Raw genomic sequence first — 22,547 nt, 5'->3', positions numbered from 1 at the left:
GAATTTTGTTGATATACCTAGTGACAATCCATTGGAAAATACTCTTCTTCCCTTTTCTACATTCTTGGGTAGGCATAGAACTTTGTGTCTACTTTCTCTTTTCAGAACTGGGATTTTGTTTGGCTTGAATCTGTGCAGGTCATGTGAATCCTCTCACAGTCTCTGTGAATAGATCCATGCACCAGTGTCTGGAAAAAAGCTGTTTCTACTTCATCCAAAAGCTGTAGCTTCCCCCTCCCTCTCCTTCTTTCTTTCTTTTTTTGTCTTTTGAGACAAAGTTTCTCTGTGTAGCCTTGGTTGTCATGACACTTGCATTGTAGACCAGGCTGGCCTCAAACTCACAGAGTTCTGCCTTTATCTCCCCAAGAGCTGGGATTATAGGTGAGTGCCACTGGGCCAGGCTCGAACTCAGGGTTTTACAATCTTTCTACCTCTTCTTCTGCATAAGTACTGGAGTCTTGAAGCATTAGATGAAAATATTACATTTAGGACAGATGTAATGAACTTATTCCATAATGGTTTTCTAATAATTAATTTCATTAAAATTTAAACATGTATTTATTTATTCACTTTACATCCAGGTCATAGCTCCCTCCATTCTTCCAGTCCCACCCTCCTTATCCAACCCCCTCTCCTATTCCTTGGAAAAGGGTAGCCCCCCCTACCCACCCACTACAAGCTGCATCAGGACTGAGTTTGTCCTCTTTCCTTGTGGCATGGCAAGCCAGTCCTGTCAGAGAAAAGTGATCAAAATGCAGGCAACATAGTCCATGTCAGAGACAGTCCCTGATCCTCTTAGTAGTGGAACCGCATGAAGCCTGAGCTGCCCATCAGCTACATCTATGTAGAGTACCTAGGTCCAGTCCATGCGTGGGTTTCATTGGTGCTTCAGAGTCCACAGGTCCCTATAGGGCCTGGTTACTTGGCTTTGTTGTCTTCTTGTGGAGCTCTTGTCACCCCCATTTTTCTAGTACACTCCCTATGCTTCATTCAAAATTTGGCTTGAGTCTCAGTATCTATTGCGAACCACTTCAGAGTGCAGCCTCTCAGAGGACAACTCTGATGGGCTCATGTTTGCAAGCATAGGAGAGTATGCTAATAGCATCAGGGGTTGTCTCTCTTCCATGGAGTGTATCTTGGGTTAGGCTAGACATTGGTTGGACATTCCATCAATCTCTGCTCTATCTGTTCGATATTTAACTCTGCAAATTTGTAGGCAGGGTAAGTTTGGATCAAAGTTTTTGTGCATGAGTTGATGTTGTCCTCCCTCCATTAGGAGTCTTGTCTAGTTAGAGGGTGTCCTCTTTAGTGTCTATGGCTAGAGTCCTCCTTATATACCTTCAGAAGCCTATACTGAGTTAGGTAGGTCTCCAGCTTGTCATAGGGATGCTTCTACCCAGTTTCTATTTTCTCTGCAGACCTTCTGTCCCCCACCCTTTGCTGCCCAAGGTCTGATCTCTACCCTTATTTCTCCCTGTGTTCCCTCTCTTCAACCACTACCTCTGTCTATTCTATTTCCCATTCTGAGTGAGATTTAAGCATCCTCCTTTGGGTCTTCCATGGTATTTATCTTCTTTGGGTCTGTGCATTATGGTATGTTTATCCTGTACTAAATGGCTAAAATCTGTTTGTAAGTAGGTAGATATCATGTGTTTCTTTCTGAGTCTGGGTTACCACAGTCAGGATGATCTTTTCTAGTTCCCATTTCTGGTGTGAGTGCAAACTTGTACAACCACTTTGGAAATTAATCTGGCACTTTCTCGTAAAACTGGGACTAGCTGTACCTCAAGACCCAGCTATACCACTCCTGGGCTTACATCCAAAAGATGTTCCACTATACAACAAGGACATTTGTTCAACTATGTCCATAGCAGCTTTATTTGTAGTAGCCAGAATGTGGAAACAACCTAGATGTCCATCAACTGAAGAGGGGATAAAGAAACAGTAGTACACATACACAGTGGAATGCTACCCAGCCATTAAAAACAAGGGAATCATGCAATTTGCAGGCAAATGGATGGAACTAAATGATTTTCTTAATTGTTTTGGTTGACTTCTTTAGGTTTCCTATCTACTCATTCTTTATTTTCATATGTATTATAGAAATCTCTTATAGTTTTTATACTTTCATTTTTCAGCATCTAAGGAGATTATGATGTGTTTTTTTCTTTCAACTTGTTTATATGGTGGATTACATTGATGGGTTTCCATATATTTAGTCATCCCTGCATGCCTGGCATGAAGCCTACTTGGTCATGGTAAATGATATTTTTGATGTGTCCTTGGATTTAGTTTGCGAATATTTTATTGAGTATTTTTGCATCAATGTTCATAAGAGAAATTGGTCTGAGGTTCTCTTTCTTTGTTGGATCTTTGTGAGGTTTAGGTATCAAAGTGACTATGGCCTCATAGAATGAGTTTGGTAATGTTCCATCCAATTCTATATTCTGGAGTAGTTTGAAGAGTATTGGTATTAGCTCTTCTTTGACGGTCTGGTAGAATTTTGTGATGAAAGCATCTGGCCCATGGTTGGTTTTTTTTTTTTTTTTTTTTTTTTTGGGAGGCTTTTGATGTCTGCTTCTATTTCTGTAGGAGAAATAGGACTGTTTAATTTGTTTATCTGATCTTGATTCAACTTTGGTAAATGGAATCCATTGAGAAAGTTGTCCATTTTCTTAATATTTTCAAATATTCTGGTGTATAAGCTTTTGAAGTAAGACTTAATTATTCTTTTTGTTTCTTCAGTGTCTGTTGTTATGTCTCCCTTTTCATTTCTGATTTTGTTGATTTGGATAGTGTCTCTCTGCCTTTTATTTAGTTTGCCTAACAGTTTGTTTATCTTGTTGATTTTCTCAAAGAACCAGCTCATGGTTTCATTGATTCTTTGAATCATTCTCTTTGTTTCTAATTTATTGATTTCAGTCCTGAGTTTGATTATTTCCAGCCATATACTCCTCTTGGATGTTTCTTTGGCTTCCAGATGTGTAATTAAGTTTCCTATATGAAGTATTTCCAATCTCTTTATGAAGGCACTTAGTGCCATGAGCTTTCCTCTTAGCACTGCTTTCAATTTATTGCATAAATTAGGATATATTGTACTTTCATTTTCATTGAATTTTAGGAAGTCTTTAATTTCTTTCTTTATTTCTTCCCTGACCCAGATGTCATTAAGTAGATAGTTGTTCAGTTTCCATGTGTGTGTGGGTCTTTTGTTTTTTCTGTTGTTGAAGTCCAGCTTTAGGCCATGGTGATCTGATAGGATACTAGGTAATATTTCAGTCTTCTTGTATCTGTTGAGGCTTTCTTGTGACCTACTATATGGTAAATTTTGGGAAAAGTTCCATGAGGGAATGAGAAGAAGGTATAATCTTTTGTGTTTGGGTGAAAAGTTCTATAGATATCTGTTAGATCCATTTGGTTCATGACATTAGTTGGTGTCATTATTTTTCTGTTTAGCTTCTGTTTCATTGACCTATCTTTTGTTGAAACTGGGGTGTTGAAGTCTCCTACTATTAATGTGTGGGGATTGATGTGTAGTTTAAGATTTATTAATATTTCTTTTACAAACGTGGGTGCCCTTTTATTGGGGGCATAGATGATCAGAATTGTGATGGCATCTTGATTGAATTTTCCTTTGATGAGTATGAAGTGTTCTTCATTATCTCTTTTGATTAATTTTGGTTGAAAGACTATTTTATTAAATATTAGAATGGCTACCCCAGCTTGCTTATTGTGTCTGTTTGCTTGGAGTACTTTTTTCCTAGATTTTACTCTTTCGTAATATCTATCATTGTGGTTGTGATGTGTTTCTTGAAGGTAGAAGAATGCTGAGTCTTGATTATGACTTTATGCATCCATTCTATTAGTCTGTGTCTTTTTATTGGAGAGTTGAGGCCATTGATGTTGAGAGATATTAATTACCAGTGACTATGAAGTTGGTTGATTGTGATATTGGTTTTGGTAGAGTGCTTTGTTATGTTTTGCTACAATGAAGTTATCTATTTCCTGTGTTATCTTGATTGTAGTTTATCCCTTTGCATTGGAGTTTTCCTTCTAGTAATTTCTGTAGGGCTGTATTTGTGGATAGGTACTGTTTGAATTTGTTTTTGTCATGGAATATCTTGTTTTCTCCATCAATGATTACTCACAGTTTCACTGGATATAGTAGTCTGGACTGGCTGTGTGTTCTGTTAGGGTTTGAAGGACCTCTGCTCAGGACCTTCTGGCTTTTATGGTCTCTGCTGAGAAGTTGGGGGTAATTCTGATAGGTTTGCCATTGTATGTTACTTGGCCTTTATTCCTGGCTGCTTTTAATATTTTCTTTGTTCTATACATTTTGTGTTTTGATTATTATGTGGAGGGAGGATTTTCTTTTCTGGTCTATTCTATTTGGTGTTCTGTAGGCCTCTTGTATGTTTATGTGCATCTCTTCCTTTAAGTTGGGGAAATTTTCTTCTATGATTTTGTTGAAAATATTTTCTCAGCCTTGGAGCCAGGCATCTTCTTTTTCCTGATACCCATTATCCTTAGGTTTGTCTTTTCAAAGTGTCCTTGATTTTCTGGATGGTTTGTGTCAGGAATTTTTCAGATTTAACTTTTTTTTTGATGGTTGCATCAAATTCTTCTATTGTATCTTCTACATCCAAAGTTCTTTCCTCCATCTCTTGAATTCTGTTAGTAAAGCTTACTTCTGCATTTCTTATTTTCCTCTCTAAGTTCTCTCATTCCAGGCTTTCTTCTGTCTGTTCTTTTGTAATTGTTTCCATTTTCATCTTCAGATCTTGAACCAATTTCTTGATTTCCTTCATCTGATTATATTTTCCTGACATTCTTCCAATGATTTCTTCATTTCTTCTCTATAGGCTTCTGAGGCTTCCGTCATGGCTTCTCTGATGCCATCAATCTGTTTGCCTGCATCTTCCTGTATTTGTTTATGGATTTTATTTGTTTTACCAATTATCTTCATTACTAAGGATTTAAGGTCATTTTCTTGTGCTTTAATTGTGTTTGAGTTCCAAGGGTTGAATTCTTTGGGATAACTGGGTTGAAGATACCATATTATTTTGGCTTTTGTTGCCTGTGTTTTTTTATGCTGGCCTTTAGTCATCTTGCTGACATAGTTTCTGTTATTCTTCATTGGTGGTTGTAATTATTTTCCTGGTGTCTATAGGTCAAGACTCCTCCCCTGTGCACACCAGGGAACACTTCCATGCATGCAGGTGATGCGGTATGGTATCAGCTCCAGGGGACTTGCTCCACACCCTGGGCTCCCCACTGGGCCAGTAGAGGATGGTGTTTGTGCTCTGCATTACAAGATTCAGTCCAAGATAGTGTAGGTACTACCTGCTTTTGGCTGGGTTTTGGAGACCCAGCCATCAGCCACAGGGGCCCTCAGACCTCAGTTCAGTCTGCCTAAGAGTGAGGGAGCCACCCACTGGCTTATGCTTCTGCCAGTTCTGGGTCAGGGTGGTGGACCTTGGTTCCATTCAGGAAGAGAGCAGGAAGCATACCTTAGACCAAGAACTTGTCCACAGCCAACTGGACCTCTACGTGGGACCTGGTTCTCTCCATGGACTGGCTGGATGATCTTAAGTCCAATCTATTCCAGATCCACACTCTGGGCTCCTCTCTGGGTCCACAGACACTGACATTGGTGCTCTGTAACCCAGTGTTGAGTCAGAGTGTGAAGGTACAGTCCAATAAGCTGAGCTGAGCTTTGGAGACCCTGCCAGCTATCACAGGACCACTGTGGGCTTTCTCTGGACTGACTGGGGTGGTCTGAGAAAAGATCCACCCACAACCCTGTATTCTTCCCTGGGTCAGCAGATCTAGATGCTGGTGCTTCACTGCCCACAGTTCAGTCCCAGATACAGAGCTGGAGAAATAGGTTGTAGCTGCACCTCTCAGGTAGGTATGTGGCCAATCTCCGGAGACTGGGCATCAATCCTCTCTGGACCAGTTGGGTGGCCTGAGGACTGATGCACCAGTGTTCTGTACTGAATGGATCCCTCTTACCTAGGGCTCTCCAGGTCTTGTGGTCTGTAGCTCCCAGCCTGGTCCCTATGCTCCATCTGGCCTCTCAGACACCGTGTATAGTCAGTGCCACCATCTTGTATCCCAAGAGGCTCTTATGAGCAGTGCAGGGAGAGAGAAGAGAGTTTAATTTGGTGGAGTTCAGTTGAGTGCAATGGAGTTCCATTCAGTTCTGTTCACTCTGTGCAGTCAAGTGTAGTTCTCTTCATGAAGTTTAGAGACTTTTTTTCCAAATAGAGCAATTCAGTGATAATCCAAGAGAAACCAGTTTTAATCAGTCAGCTCAAAGAAGAGTTTTGAGCCAGAATGGATGAGTTGTAGCAGCTAGCCAGAGTTAAGAATGAACTAGAAAAGGTGAGCTTATTCATCAGTAAGTCTTGGAGGCTAACAACATTCTAGGCCTAGATTAGATTGTATGGAGTCTAGAAGCTTCCAGGCCCAAGCCTGGGAATAGATAGAACAGAGAAAGAAGCATTCTAGACTCAAGCCAAGCCATATATTTGGAAAGCTTGAGTATGGCTTTCATCTTATCCTTTCTTCTAAGAAAATAAAAACAATTACTGAAATATTTGCAAAATCTACATTAAGAAACAAATGGAATGGGGATGGAAGGCAGAGTAGTTGTTTGGCTCTCCTGTTAATGTTGAAGACTGGCATTACCAGAAAGCCCCTGAGCTTGGTACTGGATGGCTTTTCTCAGCTGGGTTTCCTCCTTCCCTCCTAATCTGGGGAAACCCCAGAGCCTTTAAGGACTGTCACAAAGCCCTCAGGGAGATTACAGACTCAACCTTTTCCATTAACAAACCCCTTTACTGTGCTTCTGGGAATTCCTGGAAATAACCTTGGTACCTTAGCTTTCAAGCAATGACCTTTTTCCATCTCTCTAACTGTACCTGTTGTTCTTCCTCCAACCCTGTTGCTCATAGGATAATTAATTACTGCATTCTTGTTCTTATTATAGGTTTATGCTGCTTTACATAAATGAAGTATCCCTGACACTCCTTCCCCAGTGAGTCAAACACATTCACCCGCAAAACCTCTCCAACTGCTCAAGGTTTATAAGTCTGTTTTACATGAAATAAAAGGGACCACTACCAACTATTTCACCATGATCATCTGAGACTCATTAATTCTGGGGATGACAGGGATCCCCTCCTCCATGAAGCATTCACTATTGGACCTCATGCTTGACTGCTGGCTAGGCAGCCACATGCTGCTGCCTGCTTTAAGCTTCTGCCATTCCCTAGTGCATTCGCCATTTACCAGTGTGTAGGTCCAGATCGCTGCTGCATCTTTCTCACACATCTCTGCCCACCACAGAGATCATCAGTGAAGGCCAGAAACTGGCTGTTCTTGAAGCAGTCCTTGTGTCTGCCTGAACCAAACTGGGTTCCTGCCACTGTCTATTAGTTTGGAGTTCAGAGCCACCATTACCTTCTGTTGTTGAAGAATCCACCACTCTCACAAATCTGGCCAAGCCCTCATTGCTGTGTGGCTCCTGTTTCAGAGCCCCGAGCTCCTCTTCACTGCCAACTGGCCTGGTGCTAGCAGCCAAGCTAAAAAGGAAATAACATACCTGGCATGGTGGTGCACAACTTTAATACCAGCACTCAGAAGGCAGAGGCAGAAAGATCTTTGTGAGTTTGAGGACAGCCTGGTCTACAAAAAAGTTCAAGGACAGCCAAGGCAACACAGAGAAACCCTGTTTTGAAAAACAAAACAGCAAACATTGAAAACAAAACAACAACAAATATTATTGAAATATTTTCTCCCATACCTCCTCTGACTGAGCTAGAGGTCTTCTTGCCAAGATCTCATTCTGTGTTTCTGTGTTCCACCCTATGGCTGGATGCCAGTGTTCGTTGGAGAAGCAGAACCTTTTACTCCACTATCACCTTTTTCCACCTGGTCACTTGACTTTCCCATAGGAGAAGCATGTATTTCTTCCCAGGTGGTGTCTGGGCCTCCTGGGAAATAAGAACAAGTAGTGGACAGAGTATGGGGAAGACTTCTTCCATTGATATTTAATTAATTAATAAATTGCATCTTGTTTACTTAAAATATCTCAAGGTTTGGGGAGGAGGAAAAATTATGAAAGACAGAGGTAAAAGGTGGCTTGAGGAAAACTGTATTTTCTAGTCATAAAAGTAAGCAATCCAGGAAACTGCAAAATGCTCACATTTTAGAACTAATACCACATATGCAGAAGAACTACGAAGTAAAATGGTTCAGAATTCACTAATACAACTCTTCTTCTCATACTTTCCATTCACAGTTTATTGTTTTAATTATGTTAACAGCATTTTTACATAATACCTTTTGGAGAAATCATGTAACTATTAGAATGAAAAACAACTATACCTCAGTCATGGTCTCCCAAATAGATGAGAAATAATCTAATGACTTTTTCTTGTACCAACTGCATCCTGTCACATGTAAGTGAAAAAATTAAGAGGGATTCTTTAGAATCAGAAAGATTGCAAAAGTCAGAGAGTTGGGAAGATGCCTGTAAAACTCTATCTTCTCAACATGACATCATCATTTTATTCATGAATCAACAGCAGCTGGGTTTTCCTGCATGTGGGAGAGGCCATCACAGGGTGCCATCTTTAGCTGAAGATCTAGGTTGATGGTTCCTGGGTAAGAGAAAGTTTTCTTCAGTGTTTGGCTCCTGGTAGGTTATTAATGCTGCAATGGATGTCCCTACACCAATGTTCATGTATATTAGATCCTCTAATAATTATTTTTAAAATTTGGAAGCAACCTAGATGTCCTCCAATCGAAGAATGGAAAAAGAAACTGTGGTACATTTATACAATGGAATGATACTCAGCTATTAAAAATGAGGAGATCTTGAAATTTGCAGAGAAATGGATGGAACCAGAATTGATCATCCTGAGTGAGGTAACCCAGACCCAGAAATATACGCATGGTATACATTCACTTACAAGTGGATATTAGCCCAACATAGATGTTCTCTGAGAGACTCCACCTGGTTGGAGATTGGGACAGATGCTGGAACTCACTATTGGACTCTGTGTGAAGTGCTGAGAGTTGTATAGAAGAATGGGGGAATGAAAGGACTCAGGAATCCCACAAGGAGATGATCAAGGCCAGCCAATCTGGTCCCAAGAGGGCCTGTACAGACTTTTACACAAACAAAGGACAATGTATGCAGTAAACATAGACCCCCTGTTCAGATCTATCCAATGGACATCTCATACCCCATGGTTGTGGGAGAGTGGGGGCTGTCTCTGGTACCACGTATTGGATTATTTCTCCTTTGTGGGGAGGCACACAAAGGAAGGGGAAGCTGGCTATCTGGATGAGATCTGATAGGCTGTGGTCATTTGCTGGGGGAGGAAATCCCATTCTGTGAGAGGTCTTGGGGAAAGTAAAAGAGAAAGGGAGCAAGAGAAAAGAAAGATAAAAGTGAAGGGATGACAATAATTTATAATAAGTGTTAAAAAGTACAAAAGATTAGAGATGTTCTTTATCTTGCAAATGATATATTTGCTATTACAGGATGAATTAATTTGTTGCATAAAATTTTAAATGTTAATGTTTAGTAAGTCTGTTACCTAACAGTTGTGAGCCAGTTAGGTCTTTGTGAACCAATATGTAAGTAAATATCTGGAGAATACATGCTCACTAGATTGATGACAAGCCTAAATAAGAAAAATATGAGAAAAGACCTTTAACACCATCATGTTTAGCAAGACAACAATTTCTTTGTAATGGGAATGATTGTTTAATATTGGACAGAAATTAAAGGGTTAGATAAAGAGAATGAAGATCATTATGGTTCCATCTCAATCAGATCAAAGCCTTAATCAAAAGCTTCATTTCTTCAAAAGTTGGAACATGGAATTTCAGCTCCAAGCTATCCTGAAGCCCCAGCTCTCAGTCTGAGCATCTCAAGGCTATTTGGACTGAATGAGACTGCACATTGCTGTGTTATCTATTCTTAACTACAGGGACTGAAGCTGCTGCTTCTTTCAAGCTGGTTTAAACATTAACTGCCTTATGTAAATGCCTCATGCTGTGCAATTCACAGTTCCTACACATTACACTTTGCAAATGTTCTTTTAACAGCACAGGTTTTCCAAATAATCTTGGGAGTTAGCTATTCATTGTTGGCAATATCTGAGGCTCTTACCTCTAGAGATTCCAGAAGTGGAGAAGGCTATAAAGAGACATTGCTTCACTTGAATATGTTCCAAATATTCTACTTAGCTTATCTACTAAAATAGATGTGCCCTCACAGGCACTATAAATGCAAGAAGTATTTTCCTAATTAAATGACCTAGAAGCCTTTGAAAACTCAGACTGCCAAGCTGGAGCACACTTTCATTGCTCTTTAGCCCTTGATATATGTTTTTCATGCAGTGTTTCTTTTTTCTCTTTACTAATTTATTAACTCACTTTACATACAGATAAAAGACCCTCCCTCCTCTCCTCCCAGTTCCAGTCTCATCCTCTTCTCCCATCCCCTCTTTTATTCTTTGCAGAGATGGGATCACATCCCCATCCTCACACCATTATGCTATGCCATTTCATGTTGCACCGGGACTAAGCATGTCATCTTCCAATGATGCCCGACAACACTGCCCAGCTAGGAGAAAGTGATACAATAACAGGAAACTGGGTCCATATGGTCACAGCCCTTCCCTCAAGTTTCTGAGGGACCCACATGAAGACCAAGCTGTCCATCAACTCTATAAGGATAGGGGGGCATGGGACTAATCTGTGCACACATTTAGCTTGTTGGCTCAGGTCTCTAACCCATGAACCTAGGTTAGTTGACTTTGTTAATCTTCTTGCAGAATTCTTTTCCTCCTAGTGTCCCTCTCTCCTTCCTCCAACTCTTCCAGAAGATGCCCACTTCTCCATCTAATGTTTGGCTGTGAGTCTCAGCATGTGTTACGATCTGCGGCTGGGTGATGCCTCTGAAAAGGTAGCTTGGCTTATGTCTGCAAGTATAGCAGAGTGTCATTAATAGTGACAGAGTTAGGGTCTCTCCCATGGGGTGGGTCTTAATTTGGGCCAGTCATTGGTTGACAAATTTTCAAACTCTGCTATATCTTTATGCCTGTCCATCTTGTATGCTGGGTAACTTTTGGGTCAAAAGTTTTGTGGGTGGGTTGATGTCCTCCCTCTATTGGAAGTCCTGCCTTGCTATAGGGCATGACCACATTAGTCTCCATATCCCCTGCTTTTAGGAGTCTAAGAGTCAACCCATATCCTCCGAGAGCCTACCCTGTCACAGGTCTCTAGCTTGTCCCAGAGATCCCCACCCATTGGCTTTCCATCTCTCCCAGCCCTATTGTCTCCCATCCTCTGCTTCCTTGCACTTGGTTCCCATTCTTTTTCCCCTCTCCATCCCCTTTCCCACCCAGTTCCCTCTCTTCATCTACTTCCAATGTCTATTTTATTTCCACTTTTGAGTGAGATTCAAGCTTCCTCCCTTGGGCCCTCCTTCTTACTTAGCTCCTTTGGGCCTGTGGATTGTGGTAAGTGTATCCTGTACTGTAAGGCTGATATCCACTCATAACTGAGTACATACTTTATATGCTTTCCTGGGTCTGGGTTACTTCACTCAGGATGATCATTTCTAGTTCTATACATATAGATGCAAATTTCAAGGTTGCCTTTTTAAAAATAGAGGAGTAGTATTCCATTGTATAAATATACTACCTTTTAAAAATCTATTTTTCAGTGATGGAACATCTAGATTGTTTCCAGTTTCTGGCCTTTATGAATAAAGCTGATATGAACATAGTTAAGCAAATGTCTCTGCACTAGGGTTGAACATCTTTTGGGTATATATTCAGGAGTGGTATAGCTGGATGTTGACATAGAACTATTTCTACTTTTCTTAAGAAATGAAAGATTGATTTCCAAAGTGGTTGTACAAGTTTGCACTCCCATCGGCAATGGAGCACTGTTCCTCATTCTTCACATCCTTGACAGCATATTCTGTCACTTGAGGTTTTGATCTCAGCCATCCTGACAGGTGTAACCAGAGCTTTTTTTTTTTATTTGCATTTCCCCAATGACTAAGGGAATTGAATATTTCTTTAAGTTTTCTCAGCCATTAGCGATTCCTCTGTTAAAAAATATTGCTGGGAAGTTGTGGGGCATGCTTTTAATCCCAGAACTTGAGAGGCAGAGGCAGGCTGATCTCTGAGTTCTAGGCTAGCCTGGTCTACAGAGTGAGTTCCAGGACAGCCAGGATTACATAGAGAAACCCTGTCTTTAACTAACTAACTAACTTACTAACTAACTAACTAACTAACTAACTAACTAACTAACTAAAACTCAAGCAAGCAAACAGAATTCTCTGTTTAGCTGTGTACTCCATTTTAAAATTATATTATTTGTTTTGTTGGTGTTTATTTCTTGAGTTCTTTATATATTTTGGTTGTAGAGTTGGTGAAGATATTTCCCAGTCTGTGGGTTGCCATTTTGTTCTACTGACAGTGTCCTTTGCCCTACAGAAGCATCTCCATTTCATTGTTGGTCTTAGATCTGAGTTGTTGGTGTTCTGTTGAGAAAGTTGTCTCCTGAACGAATTAGTTCAAGGCTCTTCTCCACTTTCTCTTCTATGAGGTTTAGTGTATCTGGTTTTATGTTGAGGTTTTTGATCTACTTGGACCTAAGTTTTGTGCAAGCGATAAATATAGGTTTATTTGCATTCTTCTACATGTAGACCCTGATTTTAATTATTTCTTGCTGGTTATTCCTCTTTGATACAGTTGCTTCTCTTTGTTCCTTGAGCTTTCAGATGTGATGTTAAGTTGCTAATAATAGATCTCTCCAATTTCTTTATGAAGGTGCTTGGTGCTATGAACATTACTCTTAGCTCTGCTTTCATTGATTCCCGTAAATTTTAGTATGTTGTGCCTTCATTTTCATTGACTTCTAAGAAGTTTTTAATTTCTTTTTTTCTTTCTTCCTAGACCCATTGGTCATTGAAGAGAGAGTTGTTCAGTTTCCATCAGTTTGTAGCCTTTTTTTGTTATTGTTGTTCTTGTTCTTGTTTGATGTTGAGGTTGAGCTTTAGTTCATGATGGTCTGACAGGATACAAGAGGTTATTTCCATCTTTTGGTATCTGTTGAGGCTTGCTTTGTGACTGAGCATATGGTACTGAGAAGAATGTGTATTCATTTGTGTTTGGGTAAAATGTTCTGTAGATATCTGTTAGGTCCATTGGATTCATAAAGTTGGTTAGTTTTATTATTTCTTTGTTTAGATTTTGTCTCATTGACCTGTCCATTGGTGAGAGTGAGGTGTTAAAGTATCCTACTATTAATTTGTGGAGTTCAGTGTGTGATTTAAGCTTTAGTAATGTTTCTTTTACAAATGTGGGTATTCTTGCATTAGGGGCATAAATTCTCTGAATTCAGAAGTCATCTTGGTAGGTTTTTTCTTTGATGAGTATGAAGTGTCCTTCCCTATCTCTTTTGATTACTTTTGGTTGTAGCCTATTTTGCTAGATATTAAAATGGCTACCTTACTTATTTCTTGGGTCTGTTTGCTTGGAAATATTTTTTAGCCCTTTAGTCTGAGATACTGCCTATCTTTGTCCCTGATGTTTGTTTCTTGTATGCATCTGATTGATGGATCTTATTTTCAAATCCACTTTGTTAGCCTGTCTTATTTTATTGGAGAATTTAGTACATTGATGTTGAGAGATATTAACAACCAATGATTATTGATTCCTGTTATTTTGATGTTGGTGATGATAGTGTGTTTCCCTTTTGTTTTTGATTGTGTGAAATCCTCTATTTCCCGTGTTCTCTTGGATTGTAACCCTCTGTGTGTTATAGTTTTCCTTCTAATATCCTTTGTGGAGCTGGGTTAGTGAAAGATATTTTTAATATTTGGTTTTGTCATGGAATGTCTTGCTTTTTCCATTTATGATGATTGGAGGTTTTGTTTGGTATAGTATTCTGGGATGGCACCTGTGGTCTGTTAGAGACTGCATAACATCTGCCCAGGCCCTTCTGGCTTTTAACATCTCTGTTGAGAAATCTGGTGTAATTCTAATTGGACTGCTTTTATAAGCTATGTGGCTCTTATCCCTTGAGGCTTTTGATATTCTTTGTGTATTCTATACATTTAGTGCTTTAATTATTATGTGGCAGTAGGATTGTCTTTTTTGGTCCAATCTATTTGGTGTTCTATAAGCTTCTTGTATATTTATAGGCATCTCTTTATGTTAAGGAAATTTTTAAAAAATGATTTTGTTGTAGATGTTTTCTGGGTCTTAGAGCTGGGAATCTTCTATTCCTACTATTCTTCAGTTTGATGTTTTCATAGTGTCCCAAATTTTCTGGATGCTTTGTGCTAGAAACTTTTTATATTTATCAGTTTCTTTGACAAATGTATCAATTTCTTCTATTGTCTTTTCTATTTCTAAGATTCTTTTCTCCCCTCTCTTGTATTATGTTGGTGATTCTTGTGTCTGTAGTTCCTGTTCTCTTTCCTAGGTTTTAAATCTCCAGGATTACCTCAGATTATGTTTTCTTTATTTCTTCTATTTCCACCTTCAGATCTTGAACAGTTTTATTCATTTCTTTCTTCCATTTGATTATATTCTCCTGTATTTCTTTAAGGTTTTGTTCAATTCCTTCACCCGTTTTATATATTTCCCTGTATTATTTTGAGAGATTCATTTTTCTCTTCTATGGCCTCTATCACTTTCACAACATCAGATTTAAGATTGTTTTCTTATGTTTCAGGTATAAGAAGTTATCCAGGGCTTACTGTAGTAGGATAGCTGGGTCCTGATGGTGCCACATGGCCCTGTGCTGTGTTGCTTCTGTTCTTACCCTGACCTCCAGCTAAGTGGATGTACTTGATGTTAGCAATCCCAGAGATCAGCAGCCATCAACAACCATCAAAGACAGGCAAGCCATCAAGAACCATTAGAGACAAGCAACTATCAGGGATCATCAGAGATAGGCAGCCACCAGGAAACACCAGGCCTCATCTCTACCTGCAGTCCCAGAGACCAGCAGCCATCAGAGACTACCAATTCTCCCTGTATCCCCAGAGGCCTGCTGACACTCAGGAAAATCAGAGGACTGCTGCTGCTTGGGACCACCAGCTCTACCCGCAATCCCAGAAGCTTACTACCATTAGTGTGTTTTTATTTGATTATGAGAGTTTATAGAACGTTTCTGTTTCCTGGAGCTTCTACATACAAGGTCCTGTTTCTAAACAGAAAGGAGTAGGTCTTAGTGAGATTCTACATTAATATCTTTAAAGGTAGAGACTTCTTTTACTCACGAGAACTTTTTGTCATCAGTGTTTCAAGATTGTATTCTTAGGTACTATTGTATTTGCGAGAGATGACAATGCTATCATACCTCCTTAAAGCAAGGCCTCCTTTGAATGCTTCACTTCAATTGCCTGAACATATAAAATTTCACATAATTAATTTAGATGTCAACAAATACATTTCTATTTATTTTATTAGCCATTTACATACCTACACAAAGACAATTCTTTGTTTCTGTCTGAAGATATTTTTAAAAATTTTACATATTCACTTGTATATACTTATACTTCCCAAAAAGTTCATGATAAAGGGAAATATTACAGAAATGTGCTAGGTATAGTCACTTGATAATCCTTCTGTAACAGCTGTAAGTTATCATGTGTTCTAAATGGTACACATGCATATGAAAAATTTATAATCAATACAGTAAAAAATCCTTCATATTCAGAACAAAAATTAGACCTAAGATATATATTATGACACCAGCATTAAAACATACTAATTAAATGTTCTATTGTTAATTTCTTTAAGGTTATGCATTCCTATAGGAAATATGTAAATTATGAATATTAAACAAAATCACATAAAATCACACACATATGAATCAGAATATACAAATTTTTTTATTATAGCTTGATTTGGTTTATTTTTGATTTTACCAAATAACAAGTGAAATATACTTCATGAACTAAAAACACCACAAGTTTTATTATTTTATTTAATTGGACATATTATGTGGCATGTATTAACAAGGATGTGTAATTATTTTTAGATACAATTAATTTAGAAAATTTAATATTGCATATTATTCTAAATGCTTAGAATTTAGGAAAACAAATGTCCATCAATTTCCTTCAACTGGATGTGTGTTTTCTTTTTTCCTTTTTTTATTATTAATTTCTTCAAATTACATCTCAGTTGTTAGCCCAGCCCTTGTATTCTCCCATTTCTCCCTCTCTCCCGCTTCCCCTCCATTCCCCTCCCCTATGTCTGTGACTGAGGGAGACCTCCTCCCCCTGTATATGCTCATAGGGTATCGAGTCTCTTCTTGATGACCTATTATCCTTCCTCTGAGTGCCACCAGGCATCTCCATCCAAGGGACATGGTCAAATATGGGGCACCAGAGTTTGTGTGAAAGTCAGATCTCCTTCTCCACTTAACGGTGGAGAATGTCCTGTCCATCGGCTAGTCTGGGTAGGGGTTCAAAGTTTACTGCCTATATTTTCCTTGACTGGTGTCATAGTTTGAGGAGGACCTTAGAGCCCAGACCCGCCTGTAGTTTTCCAGGACCCTCTGGTGGATGTGTGTTTTCTTGTGTAGCTTCAAATGATTCAATAGTCTGTATTCAATATATTTATGCAAATGAGAATTGACAGGAAAATAACCTTTTCACCATCACTTAACTTTTTTATGTTGCTACTTTAAATGATTTTAATTAAAAATTAAATATTTCTAAACTTTTTATTGTACTAGCATACATCCGATCATATTCTTGGAAGTTTATAATGTGCTTTGAGCTTATTTCCTCCATAAATATCTACTTGCATTCCTTTAACCCCTCTGACTCTCACCTCACTTGTTTCCTTTTTTTCAAAGAGTTTCCATTTTACAATCTTATCATCTATACACATTTGACTTGAGATATCTATGAAAATTTGGGTATCCGCAAATTTAAAATAATGTGACAGTACAACATTAGAGTTTCAGATATAAACTTAATTTGTTGAATATAGCTATTGTCAATTTTATCTGTATTCCTATAAGTGCTGTAGCTTAGTCAATAAGTCCATGTGGACATGTTTTCTATTTCTTGTTTCAAGTTGAAACATATTCTTTCACAGGTAAGTGTTGTGAGCACTTAAATGTAATGAAACACAATATTCCTAACATCCTTTTCCCCTATGTCCTAAAGTGGATCAGGAGACACTCAGAGACTATTCTTTCTACCCAGGAGTATGTTTGTTATTCTTAAGAGCAATTCTAATGTATTCTTGTAACTGATACAGAGACACAAAGAGGAGCATTACTAATGGATCATATTCATTTAAATGTTGCCACATGTGTTAAGCAGAGCTTGAAAAAAAAATAATCAAACTAAACAAAGCATCCTGAATGCAGATGTTGTGGATCCCTGTAGTAAGATCGTATAGGTAGTAAGTGAATGACCCTGACCCTGTACCACAAGCACATGGTGCAGAGTCCACAGAATTCACTACTGTGCTCTTCTCCACCTCTCCCAAAGTATTTCATGGTACACTGTACATAATAAAATCCGATCAAAAACTCAAATGACACCACATGTTGGCGAGGATGTAGAGAGAGAGAGGAACACTCCTTCATTGCTGGTGGGAACGCAAACTAGTACAACCACTTTGGAAAGCTATCTGGCGCTTTCTCAGAAAAAAGGGAATAGGGCTTCCTCAAGACCCAGCTATTCCACTCCTTGGAATATACCCAGAAGATGCCCTACCACACAACAGGGACATATGCTCAACCATGTTCATAGCTGCTCTATACATAATAGCCAGAACATGGAAACAGCCTAAGTGTCCCTCAGTAGAAGAATGGACTAAGAAACTGTGGTACATTTACACTATGAAATACTACTCAGCTATTAAAAACAAGGAATTCCCAAAATTTGTGGACAAATGGATTGATCTAGAAATTATCATAATGAGTGAGTTCACCCAGAAGCAAAAAGAGACAAATGGTATATACTCACTTATATCAAAACACTAGTCCAAGGGATACGTACCATGAAAAACTTTACTTATCAAGAAAGTGGGTCAGAAGAGAGGACACCCTATTGAGACTTTAGGCAAGAGTAACATGGAAGAATAAGGAAATAGTAGGACCCACAGGTCCTGGAAACCTACAAGAAGAACTTTATGACAGGCAGATCTGGGTCCTGGGGTCCTCCTCAAACTAAGGCACCAGCCAAGGAGAATATAGGCAGTAAGCTTCGAACCCCTACCAAGACCTTGCCAACAAACATGATATTCTCCACCATTGAGTGGAGAGGGAGATCTGACTCTCACACAAACTCTGGTGTCCCTTTTCTGACCATGTCCCCTGGATGGGGAGACCTGGCAGCACTCAGAGGAAGGATAGCAAGTTACCAAGGAAAGACTCGATATTCTAAGAGCATATATAGGGGGAGGAGGTCTCCCTCAATCACAGACATAGGGGAGGGGAGAAGGGGGGAAGTGGGAGGGAGAGAAGAATGGGAGGAAACAGGGGAAGGGCTAACAATTGAGATGTAATATGAATAAATTAATAAAATTTTAAAAAAGAAAAACAAACAAAAAAATCCATCATTCTTATACCACTTATTCATGATTATTAGCATTATTAAAGAAGTGCATATAACCTCAGAGATTGGTTATTCAAATGTAAAAATAAGAAAACTATGACAGCATCACAGAAACAGGTAGTTTTGATCTAATAGAGCTGTAAAGTACGAAGGCTGGAAAAACTCTTAAATCATTTTGTCTAACCTTTAACTTACGATGCACAAACTGAGTCATGTTCACATGTTTAGTAAGTGATCTATGACCAGGCCTATAGATCATGCCTAGTTATAAAGTTTTCTTTGAATATTCTGTATTTGAAGATCTGGAGACCAAATTTCTATTTTAGCACCTCAGGCCTAGGAAGTACCACCATCACTCTTTCAGTTTCTATTTTTCCTATTCACAAGTGTCATGAAAAACAAAGCCCCACCACTGGTTCAGAAGTTAGTAACAGCTGTGGTTTAGTTCAATTAAGGTAAAAGGACCTGGGGCAATTAAATGGGTTTAATAACTGTGAGAGCCACTGTTGAAATGGACAGAATTATAACAGCTGAGAACGGTGGCAATCAGAATCAGATAACGTAATTGATACAGATGGTACTGTGCAAAAATGTTAAAGCTATTTGATACACTTCAAAGCCAGTCTTCTGGAATTGAATAAAAGAATCTTGAAGAACAGAAGACCTTTGAAATATACAGTGTCAATGTATAATTAAAATACAATAGCAGTAGGAGGGTGTTTCAGGGCCAATGTTGTTTTAGGTATTACACTGATCATATTGCAACATTTTCTCCTAAGATACCAATTGACAGTCTTAGGGTTTATTGATATCATGGCTTTTCAGGATTATTAAAAGGAGCAATGTTGTGATGCAATGTTTTTTAAATAATCAGTTTTATATGTATGAATAAGAAAATACCTTTTCTCTTTTGTATATAAATGAACTGAGGTTTTAAATCTTTCTAATATCTACAAAATTATTGGACAGAGATATGAAGATACTTCAAGATGAGCTAAACAGCTGATTACTAGACCACCTCTGAAGTTTGCCACAGAAGAAGATGTTGAAGATATGTTTCCCTGGCCAAAGGGAAATCTAGGTTTTGGTCACAATGAATGACATGTCCTGTCCTTCAGAGCTGTTACTGCTGAAGCAAGCTTCTTGAATAATAAATGGGTTAGAAAAACAATGTTACAGAGTTTATCCTCCTGGGTCTCACTCAGGATCCTGCTGGGCAAAAAGCATTGTTTGTCATGTTTTTACTCATCTACATTGTGACCATAGGAGGCAACCTGCTCATTGTGGGGACAGTGATTGCCAGACCCTCCCTGGGCTCCCCGATGTACTTCTTTCTTGCCTTTCTATCTTTCATGGATGCTGTTTATTCTACTGCCATCTTGCCCAAGTTGCTTAAAGACTTAGTTTGTGATAAAAAGACCATCTCCTTCACAGCCTGTCTGGTTCAGCTGTTTGTGGAGCACTTATTTGGTGGTGCTGAGGTCTTCATTTTGGTGGTGATGGCCTATGATCGCTATGTAGCCATCTGTAAACTACTACACTATTTGACTGTCATGAATCGACAGGTTTGCATTCTCTCATTGGTAATGTCCTGGGCTGGAGGATTTGCTCATGCTCTGCTTCAAGTTATCTCTATGAATTTACTTCCTTTTTGTGGACCCAATGTCATTGACCACTTTGCTTGTGACATGTACCCACTGTTAGGACTTGCATGCACTGACACCTACTTCATAGGTCTCACTGTCATTGCTAATGGTGGAATCATGTGTATTGTGACCTTTATTTTCCTCCTTGTCTCCTATGGAATTATTCTAAACTCTCTTAAGGCTCACAGTCAGGAAGGGAGGCACAAAGCCCTGTCTACCTGCAGCTCCCACATCATGGTGGGTGTTCTCTTTTTTGTTCCCTGCATTTTCATATATGTTAGACCTGTTGCCAACCTTCCTATTGATGAATTTATTACTGTATTCTATGCAGTTTTCACTCCCATGTTGAATCCTTTAATATATACCTTGAGAAACATGGAGATTAAAACTTCTATGGCAAAGCTGTGGAATAAAATTTTCATTACAGAAATAATAAGAATTTCTCCCCTGAACATGTATTATTGGTTAATCCACATTCAGTAATAAATAATGTTCTACATTTGGACCAACACTTGACATTGTGAGAAATTGGGTATTTTTTTTCTGACGGCAGACATACAAGACTGACGTTCATTGCCATCCTTGTTTTGCTTTTGCTACTGATTTCCTATATCTTCATGGTTACTGGGCATGCCACTTTTTTCACCCTTTATGATTTTTTTTGTCCAATTTCTAATAAATTGTACTTCTAATATAATTGCATTGATGTATGTTTTTAGGTCTCCTGTGAACAAATTATTTTTTATATATTACTACATTTATCATTTGTGAGTTTTGTGCCATCATTGGCATTTATTTTGAAGAACACAAAGTTATATTTTATTTGAACTTTATTTTATAATTCTTTTTTGTTTTTTTGTTTTCAATACAGGGCTTCTCTGTGTAACAGCTCGGGCTGTCCTGGAACTTGCTCTCTAGTCCAGGCTGGCCTTGAACTCATGGAGATCCACCTGCCCCTGTCTCCCAAGTGCTGGGATTAAAGGTGTGCACTACCACTTCCCAGCATTTTATAAGAATTTAATATTGTTTGCATTTACTGAGATCACTTATATTTATAATGTACTAATTTTATTAAGAAATATGTATGTGTTGGGGGACCCAGCCTAGTGTGGAAGATACCATGCCTATGCAGGTAGTATATAAGAAGGCAGAATGATGAAGTAATAGGGAACTAAGTAATGTTCTGCATGGTCTCTACCTCAGTCACTGACTCAAGACTTCTGCCTCTGCTTCCTGCATTACTTTTCTTCATAATAGACTATAACAAGTTGCTTTGGTTATGTTTTATCACAGCAATAAAAATGTATCCAGGCAAAAATATTTTCATGAGTGTGATATCAATATAACAAACCCAGGCATATATTTTAGAGAGAATTGTGTGGTGAATTTTTAATGTGAGGCTGGAAAATCTATCGAAGTCAGCTCAGAAGTCAGGATAATTTGTGAGATCTTGGAAATTAGGAGTGTTGACTGCAATGCCAATGACAGAGGCCTGTCTTGTGAAATTTAGAGGGAAGCAAAGACTCTAGCCGGGACATTATATCACAGTTTGAAACAAGATTATGTGGCTTTGGAATAATTGCCTCTAATTAAGAAGACACTAGAACCATTGAAGTGAAACTTTTACCTTGCTGGGACTATCTCTACTGGTCAGTCTTGTAATAGGATAGGATGGGATTAAGAAGAGACCAGAATAATTAAGACTAAAAGCTTCTGGGAATTATTTCCTCATGATCATCATTTAGAAGCTGTGACCCAGACAGGGCTAAGGCTGTTCTTCATACTGGTAGCTCCACTTGATGACAGGCACGATTTCCCAAACTGTACAGGTTTTCAAAGCATGGCAAGGTCATGGAGATGCTGGTATTTGATGTCATGAGAGACCAGGAAAGACTATTGTTGAAAGGGCAGCCTCAGTTGCAGTAAAAACCCTAAGGCAGAATATATCATAAAATGAGAATGTCTTTATAAATGTGTTATCTTGCATAGCATCTTTTGGGTGAAATTGCATAATCCACTTATAAAGTAATTTTAAATTTGAATATTTGCTTTTATACTATTGAGATAATGAAGTATTTCCAACACAGTTAGTAAAATTAATCTCTTCTACTAGTTGGTTTTAATAGATGTTTTTTATTCTTTGTGTACAAATATCAATGTTTCTCAACTGTATTAATTTAATTAATTACTTATAATTTCGTAACTTATTACTCATTAGTGAAGTAGGTTTTAACACATAGTGTTAAAATTTAATATTCTTATTG

General features: G+C 38.5%; 1 pseudogene; it reads left to right on the top strand.

Annotated features, from left to right (window-relative positions):
• Positions 1-19,791: 19,791 nt before the first annotated feature.
• On the top strand, positions 19,792-21,729 carry LOC127193051 (olfactory receptor 4A5-like; annotated as a pseudogene).
• The last annotated feature ends 818 nt before the right edge of the window (positions 21,730-22,547 follow it).

The sequence above is a fragment of the Acomys russatus genome, chromosome 8 (genome assembly GCF_903995435.1).
Source record: "Acomys russatus chromosome 8, mAcoRus1.1, whole genome shotgun sequence".
NCBI lineage: Eukaryota > Metazoa > Chordata > Mammalia > Rodentia > Muridae > Acomys > Acomys russatus.
Note: the sequence above shows the minus strand (reverse complement) of the source record. Positions and strands in the feature narration are given on the sequence as shown.